General features: G+C 40.9%; 1 long non-coding RNA gene across 1 annotated transcript in view; it reads left to right on the top strand.

The window, feature by feature from the left end:
- LOC117445803 (uncharacterized) overlaps positions 1-26,257 on the top strand; it is an 83,301-nt gene that overhangs the window by 43,882 nt on the left and 13,162 nt on the right. The window contains exon 3 of the long non-coding RNA XR_004552044.1: positions 21,655-21,727. This is a non-coding gene — a long non-coding RNA (uncharacterized lncRNA). The remainder of the gene's footprint in view (positions 1-21,654; positions 21,728-26,257) is intronic.

Below are 26,257 nucleotides of genomic sequence, written 5' to 3'. Positions count from 1 at the left end.
AAGTGATTTAATCTCAGAGGAGATTGGAGCTCAATGGCGCTCCTGTTTAACATTAAATAAAGGCTCTGCACAGCACAGCAGCTGACAGTGAGACAGGGAATCAAGTGTCTCACATGTTACACCTCATACGATGATAATGCGGGGGCTGAAGCCAACCTTATAATACTTAGGCTAGTTAAAATTAGGGCTATGGCCATATAATGTTCCTGATTGCTACTAAAAGAAAACTTTTCATTTTACATCAGCAGGTGTGTTTGTGTGGTTAAACTGTGAGGCCCGGTCAAGGTGTTCCCCTACATCCTTTCATCCACCCACCATTCATCCACCCATCCATCTTTATATAACCATCCGTCCGTTCATCCATCCATCCGTCTCCCCTTCTGTTGCTCGCGTGCAGAGTCTGGCTGTCGCAGCTCGAGGATATTTGGACTGCAACAGGTGGTAAGCGCGAGCCTCTGCTTTTTTTTGCCCCCTCTTTAAAAAAAACGCCTAGATGTTATCTATAATAACCTGGCGCGTGTGTGTGCGCTGTATAGACCTCGGGCTCTTTTTAGTGGCCTTTATCACAACATGTGAAGTGTTACATTTTGTAGATGTAACACTTTACTTGTTATTGGAGGCACGAAACAAAGTTATTATTCTACTTGTTATAATAAAGAATAAACAAAATGTCCTTACGGATCTCGCTCCTTCACAGTGTGTCATTAACCACAAGGCCTCAGACAAAATAACACATTAGATAGTTTGTATTATTGAATGAATATAATTTTTCCACAATGCGAGATCATAGTTTTCGGTCTATCATAGCTGGCCGTTTTACTATTCCTATGTTGTTTTTGAGATGATACGAGTTTTAAAATTAGGTCAAATGACCCCCCTCACCCGCGCACGCACGCACGCACGCACGCACACACACACACACACACACACACACACACACACACACACACACACACACACACACACACACACACACACACAAAACTAGTTTAGTGGCCTGTAATCCCACGAGAGCCACTTTCCTTTTTCACCACGTTGCGGATAATAAGGAGGAGGGGGCATGACGTCACCCAAACAAAGCGCTCGGTCCTGATGTGTGTTTCCGTTGGTTAGTTTACTTTAATTTATTGTTTCTTCTGTGGTGGACAACTAATCCAATTGTCATCAGGAAAATTAATGTATAGGCCCGATTGAACTTGACAGTATTAGCCTAATGGCAAATAAATGGGCAGGCTAATCAGACCAATCATAAATCATAAAATAGTCTAATAAAAGTATAATTTCAAAGAATGTTTTGCCATTCATTGCCATTACTGACCTCTTCCCCAATGTTTGTAGTACTGCAACATGTTTCCACTACCTGATTGAGTGACAGCTCTTCCAATTAAAAACAAATTCATATTTTTAAAATATATTTCATAGTTGTATGTTTTACAACTTGCAGACATGTATTTCATGCAGTCAATATGTTTCATGTTCACACTTTTCCGTTGTATGAATAAAGGTCAGAATGTGTTGGCTGAAAAGTATTGCAAAGTGCCTTCCCATATTGCTGCTGAGTCAATTGAACACTTGTTACTTGTTATTATGAGTCCAACGGAGTTTGTATCATTCTGCAACCAGGAAGTTTTATTTTTTAAAGAATGTTGATATATCTGGCTTTATCTCAGAGAAAGACTAGCAATAGCAAATAGTGAATAGCAAAACCGTCAGAGCAGAGAGCTGTGTGTGCGTGTGTTGGTGTGTGCGTCAGTGTTGGTTTGGAGCGCAGAGGGACTGAATGGCAGCCAGTAGCCTGCTGATCAAGCGCAGGTGCAGGGAAGGAAAGCGGGTGGCGTGCGTGAGCGTGCGCATTTTTCGCTCTCTTTCTTTATCTCTCTCTCTATCTCTCTCCCACACATGCACACACGCACGCGCGCACACACACACGCACACACACACACACACACACACACACACACACACACACACACACACACACACACACACACACTCACTTCCATTGAATCGGACCACACACTGACACAGACCAGCATGCCATCAGCCTCGCGCTGTTTTCGGCCTGCATTCTCAGAGGCTCTAGGCCTCTGCGACACCCCCCCCACTTTTTTTCTCTTCTCCTTCCTCCTCCTCCCCTCTTCCTCCCCCACCACGTCACCGGCGGCTCGAGCTCCGTTTATCATTTCTGCTCATTGATGCTGACAGCTTTATAGAGCCCCATCATTAAAGGAATGCTCGGTTTGCAGCGGATCAACAACTCTTGACAAAAAAACAACCAATAGTTGTGTCCCTTTTTTGTATTTAATTTAACTATAACTCACTGTCGGACAGAAGGGGATTAGCTTCAACAAAGTGGTATACAATACAAGTTGTACTTCAACTCCAAACAGATCCTTCTGGTGTTAGTCCATTAAACAGAAACATATTGTGTTAAATGATTAACAAAATATATAAAATGCTTATATAAAAACGTTTAGGTTAGTTTGACTCTGCACCACCTGCAGCTTCAATAAAAAGCTTGTTGTAAAAACTTGTTAGGCTTTATTTCGCATGCAGCTACTTTCGACATAAAGTGCTGTAACATATTAACTGACTACGTTATTGTCTTCTACTGATCTTTTTTTGCATCAACAACTCTTTACATTGTCACTGATCTGTTAATTGTGGCTCTTATTGAATAGCATGCATATAAGTGTTAACAATGTTCTATGTCTTAATTTAGCTTGTTTAAAATGTGGGTTCCTAAACATTTAATGATCTAAAAGAAGACAATTATTGAAAATACTTTTTTCCATATACATGATTCCAGTTGAAAAAAGTTATTGGCCTCTATAGAGGTCTGTGTTATGTCTTGTTGTACGTGTAAAATATGACACCGGAGAATGTATTGATTAAGCTTAAGTTTTCATTCCTCTGATATGCCTATTCTGCTTCTTGAAGAGATTAGCTGGGGAGAAATTATTATTTCAATTAAAAAGCTTAATTTTGTTTTGTTATGTCCATGACTATAGGTCTAATAAGACTGTAAAAAACATCACTCGTGTTACTACAATCACTAATTTATATCGGTATAGCCACACACAAAAAATCCCAGTGTCAATATGCACATTGTCTTATAACTAATTCGAGTTAATACAGCCATAATGGCGGTATAACGACATGCTAATTGGCCCTTTTTCCTTCACAACAATGCTAGCAGATCAGCATCTCTTTATTATTTAATAACGTCAAACGCTTGGCTGGCTGTGCTGGCTGCTGTTGAGGAGGACAATGCAGCTCCGATTCAGGGGATCCACTCACAACAAGCTATATGGTCATGTGGAAAAAAACTGAGGGCTGAAGCTTTTCAGTAGGAAAGTGAGCAGATTAACTGAGATTGGGGGCTTTTAGGTTCAAACAAACACTTTGAAATATAAACAAAATAAAGGAGATTATTTTGTATTCCCCTTTGCCTGTTTCCAGGCTGTTTGAGTCCGTTATTGCAGCTTGAAGCAACAGGTGACTGTGGGACCGGCCAATCGCGCAGCTGCAAGAGAAAGTGCTGCACGCTCTGCTGCGCCTTTGTTGTCCGGAACTGCGGAGAGTTTGTTTACTGATGTCCCTCCTCGGGCCTGTGGAGGAGAGGGCCAGGGGGGTGTTGGGGGGGGGGGGGGTGCTGGGGGGGGGGGGTGCAGTTTGCAGCGTGCAGAGGAGCAGGGTTGGATGAAACAACATCGTTGCTGGGTTCACACACTGTCTCAAACAGTGACTGGATAAGCACAACACTCACGAAGTGCACATGATCCAGCTGGCTGAGGGGTTTTGCACTTGTTTAATTGTCCGGCCAATGAACAGCTTTGATTTCCGGCACCGTCACTTGTTGAATCAGGGTTACAAAAAAAACAACTTCTGGAATTTGTCATCTGTTAAATAATATAATATTTATTTCGTTTCATGGTTAAAATAAAAAAAGGAGAAGAAATGGATAATTGTGTTCCCTTGTTTAGTTCTTTAGTATTATCTGATACTTTTTAAAAGGCATTTTTTTGTTTTAAAAAAACAATGGAATAACTCGATTTTTAAAAGAAATATAAATCTGCAAGTCAGACGTGTGTTTGCACTAATTTGAACAGATCTAACAACTTTTTTAAATGATATTGTCACTGTTCCTGTGAAGGCCCTCTGAGTGAGTTGCGTTCAGAGGTTCCCTGGTAGAGAAGGCTGTTGAGCTGATGGGACTGAATCATCATATTAACAAGCCAACAGACACAACCCCCTCCTTTGGTCTCATTTCCCAGCATAGACACTAACCTCTTTCACTCTGTCATCAGCCTGACTCTCTCTCTCCACCGACTCCAGCACACAACAGCACCGTCCATTGTTCCCGCCCCCCCTCCCTCTGCATGCCCCCCCGACCCAACTGTTGACCAACAACTCCACTCGCACAATAAACGGGGAGGGAGACGGCAGGGGGGAGATTGTCCTATTTTAGAAAACCAAATATTCAGAAATGTTAGAGGGAAAAGTTATTTGACACATGGCCTGTAATGATCTGAAAGAGATTAGACACAAGGCTCTAGAAATTGAAATAACATAGCCAAATAACAAAAGTTTCCTAAATGAAAATTAAATACAGTTTTCGTTTATATTTCAGCAGTCACATTCAATATTCACAGAATCCACCGTTTACTCGCTTTTGCTGTGTGTATTGCTTTTAAAAATAAAAGCTTTAGAAATAGTTTTGGAGCAGTCGAAAACACAAAGGGGGGGGGGGGGGGGGGTCCACAGCCCGCGTGCCTTCGAGCCCTCGGGACATGCGCGAGCCTTCTGAATGGATGCTGCGGAACTGAATGTGTGTGTTTGTGACTATACTTAAAATTATATCCATGTTTATATTTTTCAATTCGATATTATAATGGATTAGAATTAAGACTATATTACAATTTGTCTTATTCTTAAATAATAATTGTAATTATAAGTTATGTCAAAAATAACCATAACAAATAAGTAATGCATGATTATTGCCCTCTTCTGTCCTTCGTATAAATACGATAAATACCCAACATGTTTTTGTAAATGTTTACTAACAGAAAACGTTTTAACTTGAACTTCTTTGCAAGTAGGCCTACTAATGTACCTCACAACATCCCTTAGCAAATTGAGTTAACCATCTCTATCAATCGCTTTTTGTAAACTGACTTTAAGGGCAGTCAATACAGCTACAATGTTAAACATAAAATTAAGGGTTTAAATGTAATTTAAATGTGTTTCGAATTCAAAGTGTTTTAGACGAGATCACATTTCGCTTGTCATCAGTGAACGCTGTTAATGTGTGTTAACCCCACAGGACAAGGTGTACATGTGTTTGTAAAGGCAGGCTTACATTACAAGGTGTCACCCAGATACTGCAGTACTTCTCAGTGACTCCAACATGACAGCATTCCCAGCCCCACACACACACACACACACACACACACACACACACACACACACACACACACACACACACACACACACACACACACACACACACACACACACACACACACACACACACACACACACACACACACACACACACACACACACACACACACACACACACACACACACACACACACACACACACACACACACACACACACACACACACACACACACACACACACACACACACACACACACACCCACACCCACACCCACACATATATTTAGGCCAAGCTCATCCTGCAGACAACACTCCCCACTTGTGTTTCCCCTCAGTCTGCACTGTTTTCCTCCCCTCTTCACGAATCAGATAAAAGCGTGCATGCTCAGTGGATGATGAAAGCATCCTCTAAATGTCATCATTTGCCCAATGTTTTTGTGTCGCATGCAGATGAATTTAGGCCCTTCAGTGCTGCAATACTGGGCTGTTAAACCAAATCATGTTGACACACAGAACATCACCCCAGATTACATTCCTCCATGTGGAAATGTCATATCTGTTTCAGTAGTGAATTATTCATCTGACCTCGGCTGCTTTACTGTCACTGTGTTCTACAAGTTGCTGAATGAATCAGCATCTGTAACGAGCATTGTTAGAATCCAGACATTATAGGTAAAAAGGTTTTTTACTACACTGGTCAGTTATAGGATTTGGCTGTTTTGCTTCCCTGACATATCTCTTTTTAGACTAGTGGAAATAAAACATCTTAAGTGTTTATTTTTCTCTTTACATGTAGAGTTATTCTAATTTCACCACAAGTTGGCACAAGATAATCCTCATACTCTGGTGCAACTTTTTTTTCTTATTGTAAGTTTTTAGCTTCTGATGTTCTACATGATGCTATTAGTTTAATTGAATTATCCAAAAAAAAGACTCATAACATGAGCAAAAATCTATACTTCAGTTAAATATTTCAAACGTTTCCACTTTAATTATCTATATTGTTAAGTGTTGAACCTGTATTTATCCAATTTTAGGATTTACCTTCCTTAAATGTATGCAAATCAGTATTTATTTTAATAAGAAAATAAATAGTTTAACTTTTTTCACCTGCAGTTTTGAACAGGTTACTTTAAACGTCAGGTGTTCAAGTGGTATTCTTCCTTCAGTTTGCTGCGGTCCCCCCCATACGTTTCTAAGAAAATGAAAGTCAATAAAACCCAATTAAACTCTCCTGCAAAAGAAAAGAAATGATAAAACACATTTCCTGAAGCTACACTTGGAGCTGACATAAATCAATCAATCAATCAATCAATCAATCAATCAATCAATCAATCAATCAATCGATCGATCAATCAATGTTTATTTATATAGCCCAATATCACAAATGTTACATTTGTCTCAGTGGTCTTCAGTGTGTACAGAATATCAGTATGACAATACGACACATACGACATCAGTAGGAGGGCCCACTGTGGGTTGTTGACAAGAAGACATTCCCTCTTAATTATTAACTGTTTAACATCACAGCTCATAAAAGCTGTTACATGATCGATTTACTGGCACCGTTAATCTTAAGGATGATGATAATGTCATAATTAGTGCTGTAACGTAATCAAGCATCTTGTCATCCATTGACAGGTCTACAGAAGCTCATTTAGACACTGCATACCTATACATTCATTTGTTGTGACTGGTTCAAACTGCGCAGTGATATGAGCCTTGCAGTTATGTTCTGCACGTGGTGATAGACATTACTGCTTTAATACAGTGAACTCATGCTACTCTGAAAGCACAGTGACTGGGTTTACGAGCACCGTTTCCCTCAACTCTCATCTGTATTCCTGCTTAAAGTGAATCGTGAAGTTGGAAGAACACTGCACAGGCGCTTCCATCTCTACGTTTCCGCATTTGTTCAGCTCTTTTCTTTTATTACGCGTACGAGCTGGTTCCCAGTCGATCATGTTGACGGTAGTGTAGATTTCGATTGATTGCATCAGTCACTATGGGGCTATTCTGGAGCTGGTGACTCTGAGGTCTCCCTCTCCCTCTCTGCGACTCTCTGACAGAAGCTGTTGTTGAATGGAAGAGTGGCCTCTTTCAGTGTGGGTGTCCCCTCGGGGCCAACTGGGAGAGATAATCAGACAGGACAGTTACAGACAGACAGGCAGACAGACAGATGCACTGAACTCTTGTTGTTCTCCGAAATCCGGCCAGAGCACATTTGGGAGAGTTTTAGATGAGTATTTTTATTTTACACAAGTTATGGATTCACTTTTGTAATCATTGTTTTATTATTATCCCCTTCTTTTTCCCTCAAAAACAATAAAGGGTTTAAATGCTGCTAACATTGTCTGTTAATCAGTGGAACACAGCAAGTAAACCTTTGCTATAATCTAAAGAGTAGGCCTAAAACATGTAATCCCCTTTAGATTAGATTAAATGAGTTTAGATGAGATTAGAACCATTTGTATTGGCTCCTGCATTACAAAGTCACAGGACAATACATTAAATAGAGCTAAGCATGATGCTTAAATAACAAACGTTTCAAAATATTACCCTTACCCTTAGTCCTTACCCTATATGGCACACATACGGTTAGTTAGTTAGTTAGTGAGTTAGGTACATTAATTGCATACAAATCTTCCAAACCTTTCTTTCATACATTTCACGCTGCCACCAAAGTCTCTCTTCCTATAACCCAACTTTAGTTTTTCATCATCCATCCACAAGAACTCATCAGAAAAAGATAAATGATTTTAATAAACACAATATCCGTTAAAGGGGCCCTGTTCATTTTCAGGTTCACATTTGTATTTTGTGCCTCTACTGTGACACGTTTACACGTCTTAATGTTAAAAAAGTGTTTATTTTTCACCTCTTTTCACCCTCTGTCTGAAACCAGAGCACAGTCTGCTCTGATTGGTTAAGTAGCTGGCTCTGTTGTGGTTAGTCAACTGCATAGTGATGTCACGCCAATTATCCAATCACGTACAATGTGTTGGATCGCTAGCCAATAGAAGCGCAAGTGTTACATAGCGAGGTCACTATGTCAAGGAAGTAAATAAAGGAGTCCAATCGAGGCGTTTCAGGCGGGGTTATTCAACATTAAATAACATTAAATAAAACAATTAATTAATATAATCTTCAATCACTTAAATAACATAAGATGCAAAGTATTTTCTCTTGAGGGATCCCAAAACATGTATTTTCCGTTGCTAATGTAGCATACTTTGTGTACCCAAAGATATTTGTACTATGTTATTCCCCAACTTGCTTTAATTTCTGATGTCACTATAATCAACAACTCAGTATTTTTCAGATTTCACTCCAAACAAACTGATCTCATGCTGATAAAGAGTAGCAAACACATGTATGAATGCAACCACACATTACACTTTAGCTTCACTTGGGCTCATGTTTCAAAAGACTGCATGATCATAACCGGCCTCATCTGTGGAAGTTTCGATCACATCAATTCTGAGTGCACCTGTGTGTGTACATGGGTGTGTGTGCGTGGACTGGAGAGAGAGAGACGTATAATTGAGGGCAGAGAGAGACAGACAGAGAAAGGGACAGACAGGTTTGTCCTGGCTTGGGTTGGGCAGGTCAGTGCAGCAGCATTTGATTGTAAATAAGAGAGGAGTCAGTTCACACGCCGATCAAGTGACTGCCGGGAACAAGCGAGCCATTTGAATCAGGTGGCTATCTCCCTATCTGAGAGATCAGAGCCCTGTCACCCCCCTCCTCCCTCTGCTCTCGTCATTGTGTGTTGCGCAGTAAAGACACACACACACACACACACACACACACACACACACACACACACACACACACACACACACACACACACACACACACACACACACACACACACACACACACACACACACACACACACACACACACACACACACACACACACACAGGCACACAAGTGAAATGACATGTCCCTCCCTGCTGGCTATAAGGGCAGGCGGAGTGGCTGGATGAGATTTCACTGTCTCACGTTAGCAGAGGTGAGGAAAGGAGAGGAGGAAAGAGGAGAGCAGCCTCCCCCCCCCCTGTATTATAACACTCTCCTGTCGTTGGCTCTGTTATCATTCAGAATTACTACAATAAATCATGTTTAACCTGGAGGTATCAGATTCAAAGTCATACTTGTTATAGTGGACTGAGCTTCTTCAACATTTGCTCTGATTTATCATGAACCTTTACATATGTAATGTGTAAATGGCCGGGAAAGCTCTTTGTGAATATTGTTTAACACTTACATCTTCTAAAACAGATTAACTACATACAAACAACTTTTTACATAGATTATTAATCAGATATTTCATAATTATTGTATGTAAGGTGTGCAATATGTTATCCTAACGTAAGCCTTCATTTACTGATCATCCCATGACCTCATTCTTTGTAGTTTTGTACCTTTTGCTTAATGTTTATAATGTAAAATGTTCATAAATAAAATAGAAAAAGGAAAAAAAAGCAGGGGAATTGATGCATGATTCTTTTTTCAGTAATTTAATTTAAGATGTCCAAACATTCTCAAAATGTCTTTAAATTGCCAAAAACAAATCTCTTCTTTTGAGAAGCTAAAATCAACAAAGTTTTTGCTTGATAAATGACATTTACAATTACATTTTTTTAATTGATTAATTGATTGATTCATTTCTTCACAGAATAAGTAGCCTCTTCTTATATAACAAGTATTGGTCCCCTCTGCTACAGGAAACCAGAGTCTGCTATCCATTTAGTCTGGCGGTCCTACTAAAGCCTACAAACATGGATCAAATAAAACATGAGAGAAGACACACACACACACACACACACACACACACACACACACACACACACACACACACACACACACACACACACACACACACACACACACACACACACACACACACACACACACACACACACACACACACACACACACACACACACACACTAGTTTTTTTCATGTTGCGTCTTGACAACGACCCCCAGGGGAGACGATGATGTGTGACAGCTGCTGCCTGTTCATATTGATTAAATGACAGGCTGGATCATTTAGCGATTTACCGAGTGACGGAGCTCAAACGTGAGACGCCGCCTTGAGGGAGACTCAGGACGGCGAGCAGGGACAGCCTGCACTTAACGTCCAGAGACATCGTCTCCATCCCACTGAGACACTATGGATTACACTGCTCATTTCTGATGTTAACACAATCAATACAATCATTTATATCTGAGAGCTCACTGCAGATTCAATCACGTGACACGGTCTAGTGGGAATAAAGATGTTAGGAATACAGATGTTATTCAAAAATAAGTTTGTATACCAAGTAAAAGACAGATAAGATTATGCACTTATTGTATTTTGGCCACCATTCCTGTTTACAAAAGTCAATTGTATTTAATCTATCAATAAACGTGTGGAATCATATTGTAAGGGATAGGGTTATGATTCCAGAAACTGCCAGTCAACAGTAGTTTTCTTTAAATATAAAAAAGAATGCTTGATTTGGAAAGCATTAGGAAGGCTAAAATAAACTCTTTGTCAATATGCAGCAGACGGGAATATGTCAGAACAGAAAAATGTGCCTAAAAGAATAGATATTACATAAAAGAACGGAATTAAACAAAACGGGAGAAAAAATAGTGTGAAAAAAAAGTAACGATAAAAGGATATTAAAGATACATTAAATATAAGAGAACAGGCAGATGTGTTAATGAAACTTACTCAAATAAAGGATTGTATGTATTGAACACATTCCACCTAAAAAATGTCTGTACAAAGAATGTGTGTTAAGGTGTGAGAAGCTCCACAAATTAAAGCTGTGAACCTTTTGATGAGGTGACGAGAAGGTTAATGTGGAAGAGGAGGTTTGATTTGGAGCTTTGTAGCTGTCAGGTTTTTGTTGAAGAAGAAAGGTTGTATCGAACATTTTGTAAGCTTCCTTCATCTTAAAAGAATATTTTATTCTTTTGCAAGTAAAATGGTTTGTACATAGTCAGTGCATACTTACGGTACAATACGAGACAAGAGTGGACTCAACAGGAAAGGAACAAGCTGGACAAGAAAGGACATGAAAACTCCAGGGGTGTCTAGAGGCGGCTGTGGCTCAGTGGATAATTGGCTGGACTTCGAATCAGGGGATAGCAAGTTCGAGTCCCACTGCATGTCGTTGTGTCCCTGGGCAAGACACTTCACCCCAAATTGCTCCCGTGGGGATTGTCCACAGTACTGAATGTATGTGAGTCGCTTTGGATAAAAGCGTTTAACAAATGACATGTAATGTGTTTCTCAATGTCGAGGACGCTTCCTTGGTAGGACATGTCTTCCGAGTCAGGTCCTTCAGAAGTGAGGCAAGCATCCTTCCTAGCCTCGGAAAACGAAGAATGGTGGAACAGGCTAACAGGTGTGCAGGTGTGCGCCCCGCCTTAAATGGAGCGCGATTTCCGCCAAAGATTTTGGAAATTGGTCCGTCCGTGTGGGGATTTTAAGACCGCGGTGGATACACATTTGCTGCCTCGAAATTTCCCGCAATGAAGGACGCCGGCCTCGGTAGAATTCCAAGGATCCTGGACATTGGAGCAGTCCTTCGGCGGGACTCGATGACGTGGGATCCTTGAAATAGTGGCTCTCGAGCAGCCTTCCTCGACATTGAGAAACACCCTAGGTCTATTTATGTGATAGAAGAAGTAGTAAAATCAGGACATGATATGAAAGGGGCAGTTGTGATACGACGGGACAAAATACATCTAGACTTAACCGTGCAGGAAATGACATGGAAAGAAAAGAAAAAGCAGGTCAAGAAAATATGTTATACGAAGAGTAGACAGGAAGGGGTCAATAGAACAGGAAATAGGCATGATGAGATCCGGATGCAATAGAATACGAATGGACAAAATGGGCTAATAGTAAGTGCTTATGAGTAGTAAGCTATAATTAAAGTAGTAGTTTAGCCTTTGCAGTGTACTCATGGTAGTTCCACTACATTCACATTTTTAATAGTGATCACCGGAGGCAATTTACGATTTTTAGCCATCCTTTGTTGGAGTACACTGAAACTACAATAAAGATCGGGCCATGAAAGGAACATTCTTGAGATATTGCTTCTCTACTCTGATCAGGCCCCCTTGACCAACCTTCCCCATTTTTCTCAAAAAAATAATTATCCAGGGTATTTTTCGGATAATGTATTTCTTCTGAACAAGTGAGTTATTAAAACAAATTGATTTTGCGAGCATTTGACCATTTTATGTTGCTTTTCTTTTAGAACTTTGTGTCTTATATATATTGATAATTAGAATGTTTTGGTAACTTTAAAGAACCAAAATAGAGTGCAAAGTTGTTTACAGAGCCATAAGACAGGATCGTACATTAACACAAACAGAAAATGATGGTTCAGAAGAAAACAGCTCAGTCCTGAGAAGGACGGGACACATCGCTGTCTCCTTTCTGTCTTTCAGTATTGTCCCTGTGTCTGTTGTGAGTCAACAGTACTGGGACAGACGGGACGTTTGCTGCTCCCAACTGTCCCGGGACTCTGAGTTTTGTGGCTGTCTGTGGGCACGTCAAATGTGTGGCCTTGGGAACGAGCCAGGTGAGGCTGTTGAGCACAGATGAAGGCAGAGATGGATCAATCACTCCCGTCTCTGGGCCTGTGAGTGACAGCTAGCCTGGGGACACAAACATGGACCCTAATGATTTTGAGTCCCCTTCCATTAGATCACTTACACACAGCCAAACATTTACATTTGCATGAACACACGCGAAGATGATAGACCTTGTTTCTTTATCTCTGTCTGGTTTCATGTCACTCCGTCTCTCACATGCTAAGTTTCTCTTGTTTGGACTCTTGCTGTGCGTGAATCTCTGTTTGCCCTCTGGTCATGTTTTCTAACGGGCCTTCAGGATATTTAGCAGCATGGAGGGAGGTCTCTATAGCACTTGAAGGAAGCTATTAGCAATAAAATGTCATATACTAAGTAGTTTACAGTGTGTGGAGAAGAGCAGCCTGAAATAGTTCAAGCTTCATATAGAAAAACTAGGAATCAAGACCTGCTTTAAATGATCTATAAACATTGATTGTGTTATTTATTCTATACTTGGTCCAACATGGTTGAAACTGTAAGCCAACTTTCTGCGCACCATCGGTCATTGAACTCTCTCCTTTAGTGTTTGGTGTACACCAAGAACACCATTTCTCATCTTTTGCAGCTTTGATACTACCATAAGAGTTTTTCTTCATCCAAACTTTTGGAAGTTCTCCAACTGCTGGTCAACTAACATTGTCAGGCAGATAATGAGCCATTTTACTCTTTCGATGCCCAAAAGACGTCTCCCACTTTAAAACGAAACACAATTTCCATTGAATAAAAGTTCTATAGATAGTAAAGGAAGAGCAGAGAGGAAATGTAAAAAATGAAATGTATAAACAAACAGCCTCACTGTGGCTGTGGATGATGGGGGGACGTCTGCATTTGGAGCAGTGGCCTAATAAGGCCAAATACCACACTGAATAATCTCCCGGTAAACTGTCTCATGAAAAACACAGAGATGCAACAGCAGCAAGTCTCGCTTTCTGCCAGGCGGCCCTCCCCTTCTCTCTCCCCCATCTCTCTCCCTTTACCGGTGTGTGTATGTGTATGTGTGTATGTGTGTGTGTGTGTTTCTCTCTCTGTCCACACCGTATTCTGTCTTTCTCCTCTATCTTTACTTTCTCGCTCCTGCTCTTCTCCTCCTCCTCCTCCTCCTCCTCCTCCTCCTCCTCCTCCTCCTCCTCCTCCTCCTCCTCCTCCTCCTCGTCTCGTCTCAGTAAGTAGGATAAGGCTGGGAGAGCTCTGTCGTCGTGGTAACTGCCAGAAGTATTCAGTTTGAAGTTTGAGGAGGTCAGTTTGTGGGTCACACACACACACACACACACGCACACACACACACACACACACACGCACACACACACACACACACACACACACACACACACACACACACACACACACACACACACACACATACACACACACACACGCACGCACGCACGCACGCGCGCACACACACACACACACACACACACACACGCACGCACACACGCACACACACACACACACACACACACACACACACACACACACACACACACACACACACACACACACACACAGAGGACCTGAGAGAAAGTATAGGCCCTGGCCCTTATACTAGAGGGGATGAAGAGGGGGAATAGATGTTTTTTGAGGGGCAGGGACCTCTGCAAAGCCCTGCATCTCAAACAGCTTTGGTACCAGAACTTTTTCAGTCTCCTGGGCTGAAATTAAGCTGATTATAAGAACTTGACTCTGAATAACTCTTTGTTGAAATTGGATCGAGTAACCTTGATGTTTATTTCCATTCATTCAGTGTGATGATGCCTTATGCTCATATTTAGAATGGTGTTTCAAAGTGTCCACAATAAAGAAAGAGAAAACCAAAGTACCCTTTAGAAAGTCAAATGAATCAATACATTCACGGAAAAATATATTGTATCGTATATTTAAAATGGATGATGCAGTATAATGTAGTCTAGTGGAAATATAGAATAGAATCCTTTATTGCCATTATACAGGTATACAATGAGATGAGTATGTGAAATGATTAATGTAAACACCAAGTTAAAGCTTGAAAACCCACATCTTTCCAGCTGTAAGTGAATGAAGTTCTTTTGCTGTTTTCAAAAAACTTTGTAGTTGTTTTGACTGTTGGCCAAACTGTCAAATAAACAGCTCTGGTTTACACTCACATGGACACTTTGAGCATGTAGTTGTTACACCATGAAGCACAGAAGTCCTCCACTGCCACCACACTGTCACTGCAGGTGTAGTCACACTCATAAACTGAGCAGGCAGCTTGTGAAAGTAAACTAAAAAGTCTGAGAAACTACTAGAACCTTCCTCTGTGCTACCAAAAATAGGAAGATCTGTGTATGAAATGATGAGGTAATTGCTTTCACCTCTTCTGGCACTACAACATTTATTATTTATGTTTATGTTTTATGCGGCTTTGCCATTTCATTTTCAACAACAGCTAAAGAAGAGCTGTTTTCATCAGTAATGATCTTCATGTCTATGAACAATATTTAGTGCAAACTTGTTTAACTTCCCTTTCCCCCATGTGTCTCTCTGTCTCTATCCTGGGTGGTTTCTGATATAAATTATTTTAGTCAGTTGGCGGCTGAGTCTCAGCAGGTGGTCCACCCAATCCACCGTAACCCCCGGCAACCCCTGTCCAGCCAATCCAAGCGCTGCCCTGACTGCCACTCCGCTTAGTTAGCCCTGACAGGACCCTGTGTGTGTGTGTGTGTGTGTGTGTGTGTGTGTGTGTGTGTGTGTGTGTGTGTGTGTGTGTGTGTGTGTGTGTGTGTGTGTGTGTGTGTGTGTGTGTGTGTGTGTGTGTGTGTGTGTGTGTGAGTGTGTTAGTAAAAGTACTCAGAGGAAGGGGCGTGCTCTTCGAGTGGTCATTAAAAGTTTATTAAAAAGTCTTCAACCGTTGGGAAATATCAGTGAGCATTGAAGCAGTTGTGTGTGTGTTTGTCTGATGTGTGTCCATACCCCAGAACCATAATAACAAATCTTACTTTCATCCAGTGTTTCCTGAAAAAGTCACTCTCTTTCACTCAACATGTCATTAGCCCATTGCTTTGTCTATCTGTTCAATGAAAGAGTTGTAGGCCCATTTTGTATGTTGTTCAGAGTCATTCTGGGAAATGTAGTGAGTCACTCCCTGAGGTAGCAGACAACTTTAAGAGGAAGCAGGTGCACCAAAGAGTCTATTGCACTTGATAGAAGGCTCTTTGGAGAGTACAGACCTCGACCAAGGGTGTCTCCAAGTGTGTAAGCATCCTGTGATTCAGATCAGCTTCAGAATGATATTGTTTAGCCAACTACACCTTCCACCAAGTTTCATGTAAATTGGGTTGGTATTTCTTAGCCATAATCTTGCTAACAAACTGAACTGAAATGAACACCTCCTTTGCGTAGGTGGTGATGACACTTGAATAGCGTTGCTGTCGACTAAGAATAGTAAATATTTAATGAGCATCATGATGCTGACTCAAATGATGTGCTTGAAGGCATGAAGCACCCTGTACGTCAGAAAAAAAGAAGGGAGATATGTTTAACCCTGATGCTACTTTTTCACTTTCTATGAATCAACATCTTTTGGCTAATTTTAAATAAATAATATATTTCTCCTACCAGCCAACATCTCATTTTAATAGGTGTAAGTTTTCCTTTGTACATCTGTGAAATTCTTCTTCTACGTCATCAGTATTTCAAATATTGAGTATATAACCAACATCCTGTACAGCACTGCATCTCTTCCATGTTCACAATGTTCTGTCTGGATGCCCTCCTTTTCTCCTCTTTCCCTCCTGTGTGATTGATGTGGTAACAGGGACGGTGATCACCTGTGTGCATGTGTGTGAGAGAGGCAGTAGATGGATGGTGTAAATGTCTGAGCTATCATCAGCTTTGATTGGCTTTGAGTGGCTCTGAGTGCTGGGTCCATCCCAACCGTTTCCCCGGGCCCTCACGAGCAGTGGGCTGTGTGTTTGTGTATGTGCGTATGTTGCCAAGCCTTTTGTGTGTCTCTGTTTTTCTTTCTGTGTGTGTGTGGCACGGTTTCTGAATGTAGATATACATCTGTGCGACCATATTGAGTCCCTGTAAGCCTTATAAAGTACAAAACAATAACAGGGCATCATGCAGGCTGAGTGGCTATAGCGACTCTAATTCATCTAATGGATTAATGATGAATATGTGTAACCAAGCCCTGCTGAAGATTAAGATGCTCTCAAAAAATAACATTTCCACACAACAATAACAGAGAAATCTTAACTCCAATTCATTTAACAATTGTATTTCCTAAAAAAGCAACCAATAAACAATTTACTAATAAAGAAAATGGCCGCCCATTTCCTCCAAGCTTGACAGGAAGTGTCATCAAGCTGATTACCCGACTCTTCCCGCCCTCCTCCGAGCTCCATACATACCAAAGACAGCACTGGAGGGAAGAGAAAGGCTCCCAGTTAATGTTTAACCAGGCTATGTAAAGACAGAGTCAGATAGCTTAGCTTATGAGCAAATAGACCGTGTGTGTGTGGGACAACAATCAGTTTAATGGCTGACATGTATCTGAAAATACTGCAGTTCTGAAGAGGCGGTGAAATACTTCAAAAAGCAACTATAGCTTGACTTAATATTTAGAATGTTGCTATGTTTAATGTGTATATGTTACCATCTCTATAGTCATTCCAGTCCGTTGTACTGCATCTACATTAAAACCATACAGGAAATGTTTTCTCAACTTACCTCAAAGCTGAATGTAGTGATTAATTGAGTGAGTTGTTGACATTGATAAGAAACGGCGTCATGGGGGTCATAAGACTTTATCAAGAGGTGAAAGATAAAGTACAATTTGTATTTAAAAGAGTACATTTATCATTTCAAGTTCCTGCAGGAGACCAAATATCGCAACAAATATGATGATCACACTGCATCCCGTGTTATGTGTGTGGGGGGTGGAGGGTGCATCCATATATGCATACATGGATGTCTGCATGTGTGTTAAAAAGAGAAAGAGCTCTCTTTTTTTGGCCAAGTTAGCATTACTAGCACCATGTGTTAGTGTGCGCGTGTGTGTGTGTGTGTGTGTGTGTGTGTGTGTGTGTGTGTGTGTGTGTGTGTGTGTGTGTGTGTGTGTGTGTGTGTGTGTGTGTGTGTTTTTTTGTATAGAAAGTGCTGTGTGCAGTAGAACGGGGGATTTGGTGCCATCAGCATGGTGATGTCAGCACACAGGGACAAACAAAGCACGAATCCGAACCCTCTCCCAACTACCCACAATCCCACTGGACACTGTTGGGGGCCCTGCCTGAGGTTTCCGCTCCCATTGAAACACACACACCCATGTTAACACAAGTAGACACACAGAAATTAAGACACGTGCATTTGCGTTCTCAAGGTCGGTAAATACACACACATGCAATGCATATATACATTCATACATGCGTGTTGTATAGTCGGTGAAACTCAAGCACACTTGTACTTGTACGTGCGTACATGTCAACTCAAATGTATAATCAGTACGCTCTATCGCTCATAGCCAATCTCTTTTCATATATACTGGACTTCATCTGGGTTATTTGGTCAATACATTGCTTCCTGATTCATTCTGGAAGGTAAAATAGTTGAGGGAACTAACACCAACTGTAAATTACCTTTAGGAATGTTAAACCAATTATATAAGAAAGTTTGTTTCGGAATAAAAAACTTTTTGGAGACAAAAGGCGTGTTCACACCAAGTACTTTGCCGTACTTAGTTCCCAATACTTAGTTCATCAGAACTCTTTAGTTCTGATTAACTAAAGAGCAGACTGTGTTCACACCGGAACAAGTCCCTGAGGGAGGATTACGCAAATGAAGCCGCTGACGTCACTTCTTCTTCTTCTTCTGCTTTGGGTTTACTGGCAGGCCGCAAACAACTTCACGGCGTATACTGCCACCCGAAGTCCCCCGGCCAGAAGTCCCCGGATTTGGGGACTTCCGAGTAAATCGCCAGAACGCCGACACCTCCTCATGACTCCACCGCTTTTTGTGTTGCCATAAGTTAGTCTCTCTCCGTTGGTGCGCTGGGCTAATGCTAATAATGCTAATGCCAGCAAATACAATGGTGGCTTCACAAAACCTTTCCGAGTTTTACGGGGCGTGGTTTGCAATCCGCCCAGCCAATCAGAAATGGGAACCTTTTTCTCCCATGAAAGTACCTGCTCTCTAGCAGGGACTAAAAAGGGGGGGAAGGTTCTCATTAACTAAGTTCTAGTTCCGGATTTTTTTGGTGTGAACGCAACATTTAAAGAACTATCAGAACTATACTGGGAAAAGTACTCCGGTGTGAAAGCGCCTAAAGTGTCAAGTACAATCGGGGGAACTAAACTGAAGTGTAAAATACAGTTGGAAACCTAACTTTAGTAAACTTAAACCAAATGTTAAGTGTTTAGGAAAATATAACCCGCTCTAAATGTACAAAATTACGTCAAATCAACCAACTACGTAGTGGCACCGTTAAGACATTTGGTCAGTCCTACAGTTTACAGTCTCCATGTATCGGGTGAACACATGCACTCAGGATGAACTGTGTACCAGAGCAGCAGCGAGTGAGCAGTCAAATCAGAAACACACCTCTGTTTGCTTTGGGCTGGCCCGCTGCCACTCTGCTCCGGCCTCAGACGCATGCCTTGCAAATGGGAACAGACATTACTGTTATTGTATTCGCGGTGGAGTTCATATGAATATACTGTGACTACTGAGGCAGACGTTAATATAGATATGATAACGTGTTGCGATAACAGAGCTTAGGCGTGACATGGTTATCTTTGGGAGTCAAGTCAAGCTGATAAGGCAGACTTATTAAAGATGCTGAAACCAATAACTTCTAAATATACGTCGCTTATATTCTGAATTATTTATATCTGTTCCCTTGTAGCACTTTCCTTACTAATTTTCTACCATACCGTACCCATATGGGAATTCAAACACTCACTCATTAAAACATGTTATAAATAACCTTGCCATACCCCACAAGCTATACAACAAAACTGATTTTCTAAAGGCATTATACGTTAACAGAATGAAATCTCCTTTTACCTCATTCTTTCACATCACAGACAAATGTTTTACTCATGTAAATACTATATTAATGTTATTACCATATATTATATTGACCTAAATTAAACATTTTTCTTACAAAAGCATATATTTGCAAAGCACACATATTGTAATAGCTTATGACTTGTAAAAGTCAATGTTTAAAATCATTCTACAAAACCTTTCCTTTTCATTTCAGTCGTTGTCACTGTTTTCTTTTAAAGTATGGTTGGAAACGCACATAATAAACATTCTTTCTCCACACATTTGACATCTGAGGTTTTGTAGACACTTCCAATATTTGAGGGCTGTTTAGTGAATGGGTTGATCAGGGAGCATGCGATGTTAACGTTAAAATGTTTACAACTCCTATTGACAGTAATACATTTAAACAGAAAAAAAGTCTTTAAAACCAATCAGTGTACGGCACCTCTAAACACTAAAATACAAGAAAGAGAACCCGAATGCTGCATACGTTTTGGTTTGAATGTCTATATGAAATGAGGGTGCATATATTGTCTAATGTCTAAATAACTTTCTGTAGAACAGCATCATGTCGGATGGCACCATGTCAGCTGGATGGTGTGACTTTCTGAAATAACTGTACTGCTTTCTGTTTAAATGCTGCCATCTCCTCCTCGAACTATTACACAACAATTAGCAACTGTTGCTGTTTGTCTCTACTCTTTAAATGCCCTTCTGTCCAAAACAGTTGGAGAAAGACTGGGCCTGTGTGTGTGTGTGTGTGTGTGTGTGTGTGTGTGTGTGTGTGTGTGTGTGTGTGTGTGTGTGTGTGTGTGTGTGTGTGTGTGTGTGTGTGTGTGTGTGTGTGTGTGTGTGTGTGTGTGTGTGTGTGTGTGTGTGTGTGTGTGTGTGTGTGTGTGTTTGTTTGTTTGTTTGTTGTTGCTTTTTTGGGCAGTGGGATTGGGGTTACTGGGCATACTGGACCCAAACAGGTCCTCATTGTGCTTCAGGAGGAAGAGCCGGGTCGTGCTGCACCCTATTCAGCCCTGTTTAGAGTATGTGTTTGTGAATTTATGTCATATATAATGAGGGAGTTTTTCATGTTCTAATGGCTGCTATGCTACATTAGTTTAAACCCAACGACTCGTTGGGTTTAAACTAATGTAGCATAGCAGCCAACGAGACAGCGAGACAGCTTTTACTTTCTGAAACTAAACTTTATTGCAGTGCATAAAGACAGGAAAGTCAGCGAGTTACTAGCCTGAATGATACTTGTTGCCTGGTTACACAACTGTGTATGAGGGCGCAGGGCTTACTGTTGTGGTTGTGCAAGGATGTAGCTTTTGCCAAGGTTGTGTGAGGTATTCAACACTACTGATTATGTCAAAATAATAATTGTGTGGTCTTGTTTTAGTGTCACTCTCCTTTTTCTCATTGCCATCACTGCAGCTGCTGTTACTGCTCTGATCTTTATGTAAATACTGTAAACATACTTTTCTCTTTGATACACCGCTCTTAACAATCTGATCTCTGTAAATCTACATGGTCCAAACATTTCACTGATCATCACTTTAATATTCTTTTTTATCTTTGATTTGTTTCTACAGTGACATAACAGGAGAGTGAAGACAGGATCAAGAGACCAGGACAATTTATGAACCCGATGGCATATGGGAACTGGTAGGTTTAAGACACACACACACACATACTACACACACATACACACAGTGAGTCCCATAGAGAGACACAGCAATGCCCTGGAGGGTGCCAGTCATGCCCAGCTTCCGCTGCGCTCCAAATTGAGCGTGGCACTGAGTGTATGAAGTCAGCCGTCTGGAAGAGAGCCAAGCATTGTTCCTCCGAGCAGCTGGATGGTAATTACTAGAAAGAGAGAGAGGAAGAAAGATGGGAGCCCTCTCTACCTCACTGTTGCTTCCTCTCATGGTGCATGTATCATATTAGAATATATAGTAAAGCAGAGCTGGGGGCCATATTAATGTAAGTCATGAGAATGGGATGAATATATGGCTCACGGCAGTACAAAACAAACGTGTTCACAAAGTTAACACCACACAAAGGACATAAACACTTAATATATAATGGAATATCGTGCAGAGAGATGAAAGGTGATCTTATGTACTGTCTATCAAGGCTGTATTTACATGATAAACACTTCATTACATTAGGACATTTATTTGAACATTTATATAGTATGCAAGCAACTAAAACAATTAGATGTGGCTTTACAAAAAAAATAAAATAGTTTGAGCAGTTGTCTTGGAGGTATAGTGTAGTAGTATGTCGTACACGGTTCCCATCCCGGCGCTAACTGTGTGGTATGTATGTATTGTGAACTAAATATACCACTGAGCTTAGTCCATTAACAAACTGCTTAAAAACACTGTGATGTCTGTTCAAAATATCCAGAAAAGCTTGAGTGAGGATTTATTTTTGGTGAACACTTCAAAAGATTTCAAAACATATAAATAATGTGCAGGTAAAAAGCATTTCATTTAGCTTTCAATGTATATTTAATCCAACCTCAAAGTATTTCAGCTCATCTAGGACCATTGAAGGAGCTTCCCTAACATTTTATTTCATCCTTAAACTCCTTGGCCACAAAAACCCTTGCTAGAATATCTAGCATGTGCAAAAGGAAGCTAATGCAGAGATCTGAAAGCAGTCGATTGATGTGATCAAATGTGTGACTTAGCTATTGTTGGCCTACAGTCTCTTTGATTGATAAGAGAGACTAACAATGTCAAACAAATAGTTATAAATGAAGTGCAACTGAAAAACGTAAACAAAACTAGCTGTTGCTGGTTCTATTATGTTTTATCATCAACATTACGGTCTCAAATATATTATATTTCCAAAAATGCATTTCTACTATACTAAGTAAGATCTCCATACTAAACTACATTGGTAATGAACATACTTACACAACCTGAATACTCACTATTGCTCTACACAATTACATCAGTTTTTTTGTTCAAAACTGAAGAAATGTATGTACATGTATCTGCTTTCAAATATATATGATGCTGGAGGAAGATAGAAGAAGAGAGGGGGAGAGGAAGAGGGAGGGTGGGGAGATATTAGCCATCATCCAGGCCGGAGGAATGTGTCAACTCGCTGTCAACTATGCACTGCTTTGTCATGAAACCACAGAGCAGTGGAAGCACGTAAAGTTTCCTTTTTCACACCTTTCGACTCCTTCCTCCCTCCTTCCTCCGCCTACCCCCTCTCCCCCCACTCTCACACAGTGGCAGCAGTAGCCGGGCATGCAGTGCTAGTGCAGCTGTGACCAGAACAATAGCATTCCTCAGGTTTTAAACGGCTTGGCACTTAGATTCCTAACAGTCAAATTCCTGGCTGGGAGAAGCTGGGGGTTGCTATGGGACGCTGAGAGCTGTGAGACGCCTTGTAAGGAGGCGCACAGCTGTAAAGCGCTGTGTGATTTGTGTTTTTTATGAGAAGGATGGATGGGTTCATGGGGAGGCAGATGGGGGGGGGAACTCTGTTGTTCCACCTCACGTCCTCTTTTCCTCAGATGTGACATTTCCAACACTCCAATTTTATCAGTTTAGGTGGAGAGGCGTCCCGCTGCTTTGTTGGGGCATCGTGTGTCGATGGAGGCACCTGTTAAGTCAACATGTGAGTCTTGTGATGCGTTTTTCTCACATGTGGTGCCAACAAGCCTACTGATGTGTTGAAAACGTCACATTAGTTTGAAGAGTGTTAAATTAGGTGTTATCAAAGGAAACAAACACAGATATGTTGTGTGTGTATGACAGACAGGTGGATGTCACTTTGCATATACTCCTTTCTTACATAAGATACAAAAAAGATGCATACATTTGGTATGAGGCGGTAAAGTAAAATAACCAATAATATCTCTCCTATTTCCATTTTTGTTTGTTTCAGAAGCTTTTTCTAAAAACTCAACAATTATCAATTCATTATTTGTTCTTATTTTTATGCTAATTTTAGCTACTACTCAAATAACTTCACTGACCACTAATTCATCTTTTTCTTCCGAGAATGCTTTTATTTTGAAATACTGTTTTTTAGAGTAGTGGAAAGCCCAACTGCTTTGCTTCTTAACCAGTGAATAATTTAGTCTTTTAACCTACGCGGTAAATAAACATATACATACAAAATCACTAACAAGCTTCCCTATTTTCAATGTTGTTTGTTTCTTACATCATGTCTTTGTAAAAAAAATCTACTATCATGATTTACTTATTTGTTCTTTTTATTCTAATTCTCTCTCTTTTTCCTTCGAGAATGCTTTTATTTTGAAATCCTGTTCATAGTTGTTCTTTAGAGTAAATGAAAAGCCCAATGCTTTGCCTCTCACATCATGTGCTCCTCTGGTGGCTTCCCTCCACTCAGCACTGAGCTGCCCCACTATCAGCCCATCTGAAATAACCCCACAAATAATGATTCTCTCATTAACCACGCCTGTTTCACAATTTAAATATAAATGAATCTAATTTAGAAAACCTCGGCCACGATGAAGGGGACTCATTTAGAGCCAATCTAAAATTAATGAGGGCATCTGGAGAGAGAGGGAGAGAGAGTAGAGAGGGGCCCGGCGTGGCTTAACAGATACCGGAGTTACTTTAAACACTGTGAAAATCCCCTTTAATTTTAAAGTTAACGCACTACTGTACTCTGAATGCTGCCAAAAGAGCTTTAATGTTAGTTCTAACACATTACAGCCACATCTTCAGACTGACTCTTGGCCTCTTGCTGTCAAGCGTCCTTCGTAAGCTCGCGTTTATCAGACTCTGCCTGGTCATACAGAATTATAATTTTCGGGACATTTGTAATACAATGGCAGATAGATATGTTTTGCATGAGCACAGGATTCAACCCCGGGACTTCAAAGCTGTCACTGTTAAAATAGTAGCAATATAAGATGGAGAATCTCTCCATGATGGATGATGCCTCAAAAAAACATCCAAATAATTTCAATGAATTGGAATATTGTCATTTACATATGGCAGGAAGAGTGACCATCACATCATGAACAGTTTATAATGTTGAAGATTAGAAAATGCTGTAATTTGTAAGAACAAGCTATACATTTCCATGAAAAATATAAAAATAACTCATGTCCCCCAGTTAATTGACTGTACTGCAGGTTTGCATAATATATATATTTACATTTACATTCTCACTGATATGCAGATTGCAACGTCCTTTCCCCCAGCAGCCGTTTGAGGGTCTGCAGCAGATGCCAGCCAGCTCCCACAGCGACTGTTTGGTTTTGCAGGTTTAATTCCCGATGGGTTGGGGTCCAGAGTGATTAGGCTGAGCCCTGGAGGCCAGGGGCTTGTCAGGTGTCTCCACACATTAACGTTGTTCTGCTCACACCCTGAGCCGACAGCACAGCGAGGCAGAGGGGGAGAGGAACACTGATCTGCCGTGGTGGGAGGCACACAGGGCAGGGAGACACTGTATTGTTCACCTAAGACTTAAAAATAAGTTTGCTTTGAATTTGTGTTGAGATTAAGGGTAATGCAATGAGACCTATAGGCTATATTGACAGTGTTGTTTCTCTTGTCGTTGAGGAAAGTCACCAACCTGGCTCGAGACTTTTTTCTATTAGAGAACTGCATTTGTATCTGTGTCTTTACTACATTATTCAAAGTACAATAGACATTGACGTTGGGATGTACTAACAACTCTTGAAAGTTTGAAAAAGTTAGAAAACACAATAGGCGCTTTCACACCAGAGTACTTTTCCCGTACTTTTCCCAGAAATAGTTCCGATAGTTCCTGGGATGTTACGTTCACACCAAAAATATCTTTTTTTTCGGGAACTTTTTCTCCCCTTTTCAGTGCCTGCGGTGGTACTATCCTTGGAAGAAAAAGGTTCCTATTTATGATTGGCTGGGCGAATTGCAAACCACGCCCCGTAAAACTCGTAAAAGTTTTGTGAAGCCGCCATTGTATTTGCTCACATTAGCATTATTAGCATTAGCCCAGCGCACCAACGGAGAGAGAATAACTTATGGCAACACAAAAAAAAACATGGGAGTGGTGGAGATGAGGAGGTGTCGGCGTTCTGGCGATTTACTCGGAAGGCTTCAGTAGAAGCTGCTGGGAGTCCCATCTGCTCTGAAGCCTGTCCCCAACTCCGGGGACTTCTGGCCGGGGACTTTGGGCGGCAGTATACGGCGTGAAGTTGTTTGCGGC

The sequence above is a fragment of the Pseudochaenichthys georgianus genome, chromosome 4 (genome assembly GCF_902827115.2).
Source record: "Pseudochaenichthys georgianus chromosome 4, fPseGeo1.2, whole genome shotgun sequence".
Classification (NCBI taxonomy): Eukaryota; Metazoa; Chordata; class Actinopteri; order Perciformes; family Channichthyidae; genus Pseudochaenichthys; species Pseudochaenichthys georgianus.
This window is presented reverse-complemented; position numbering and strand designations above follow the sequence as displayed.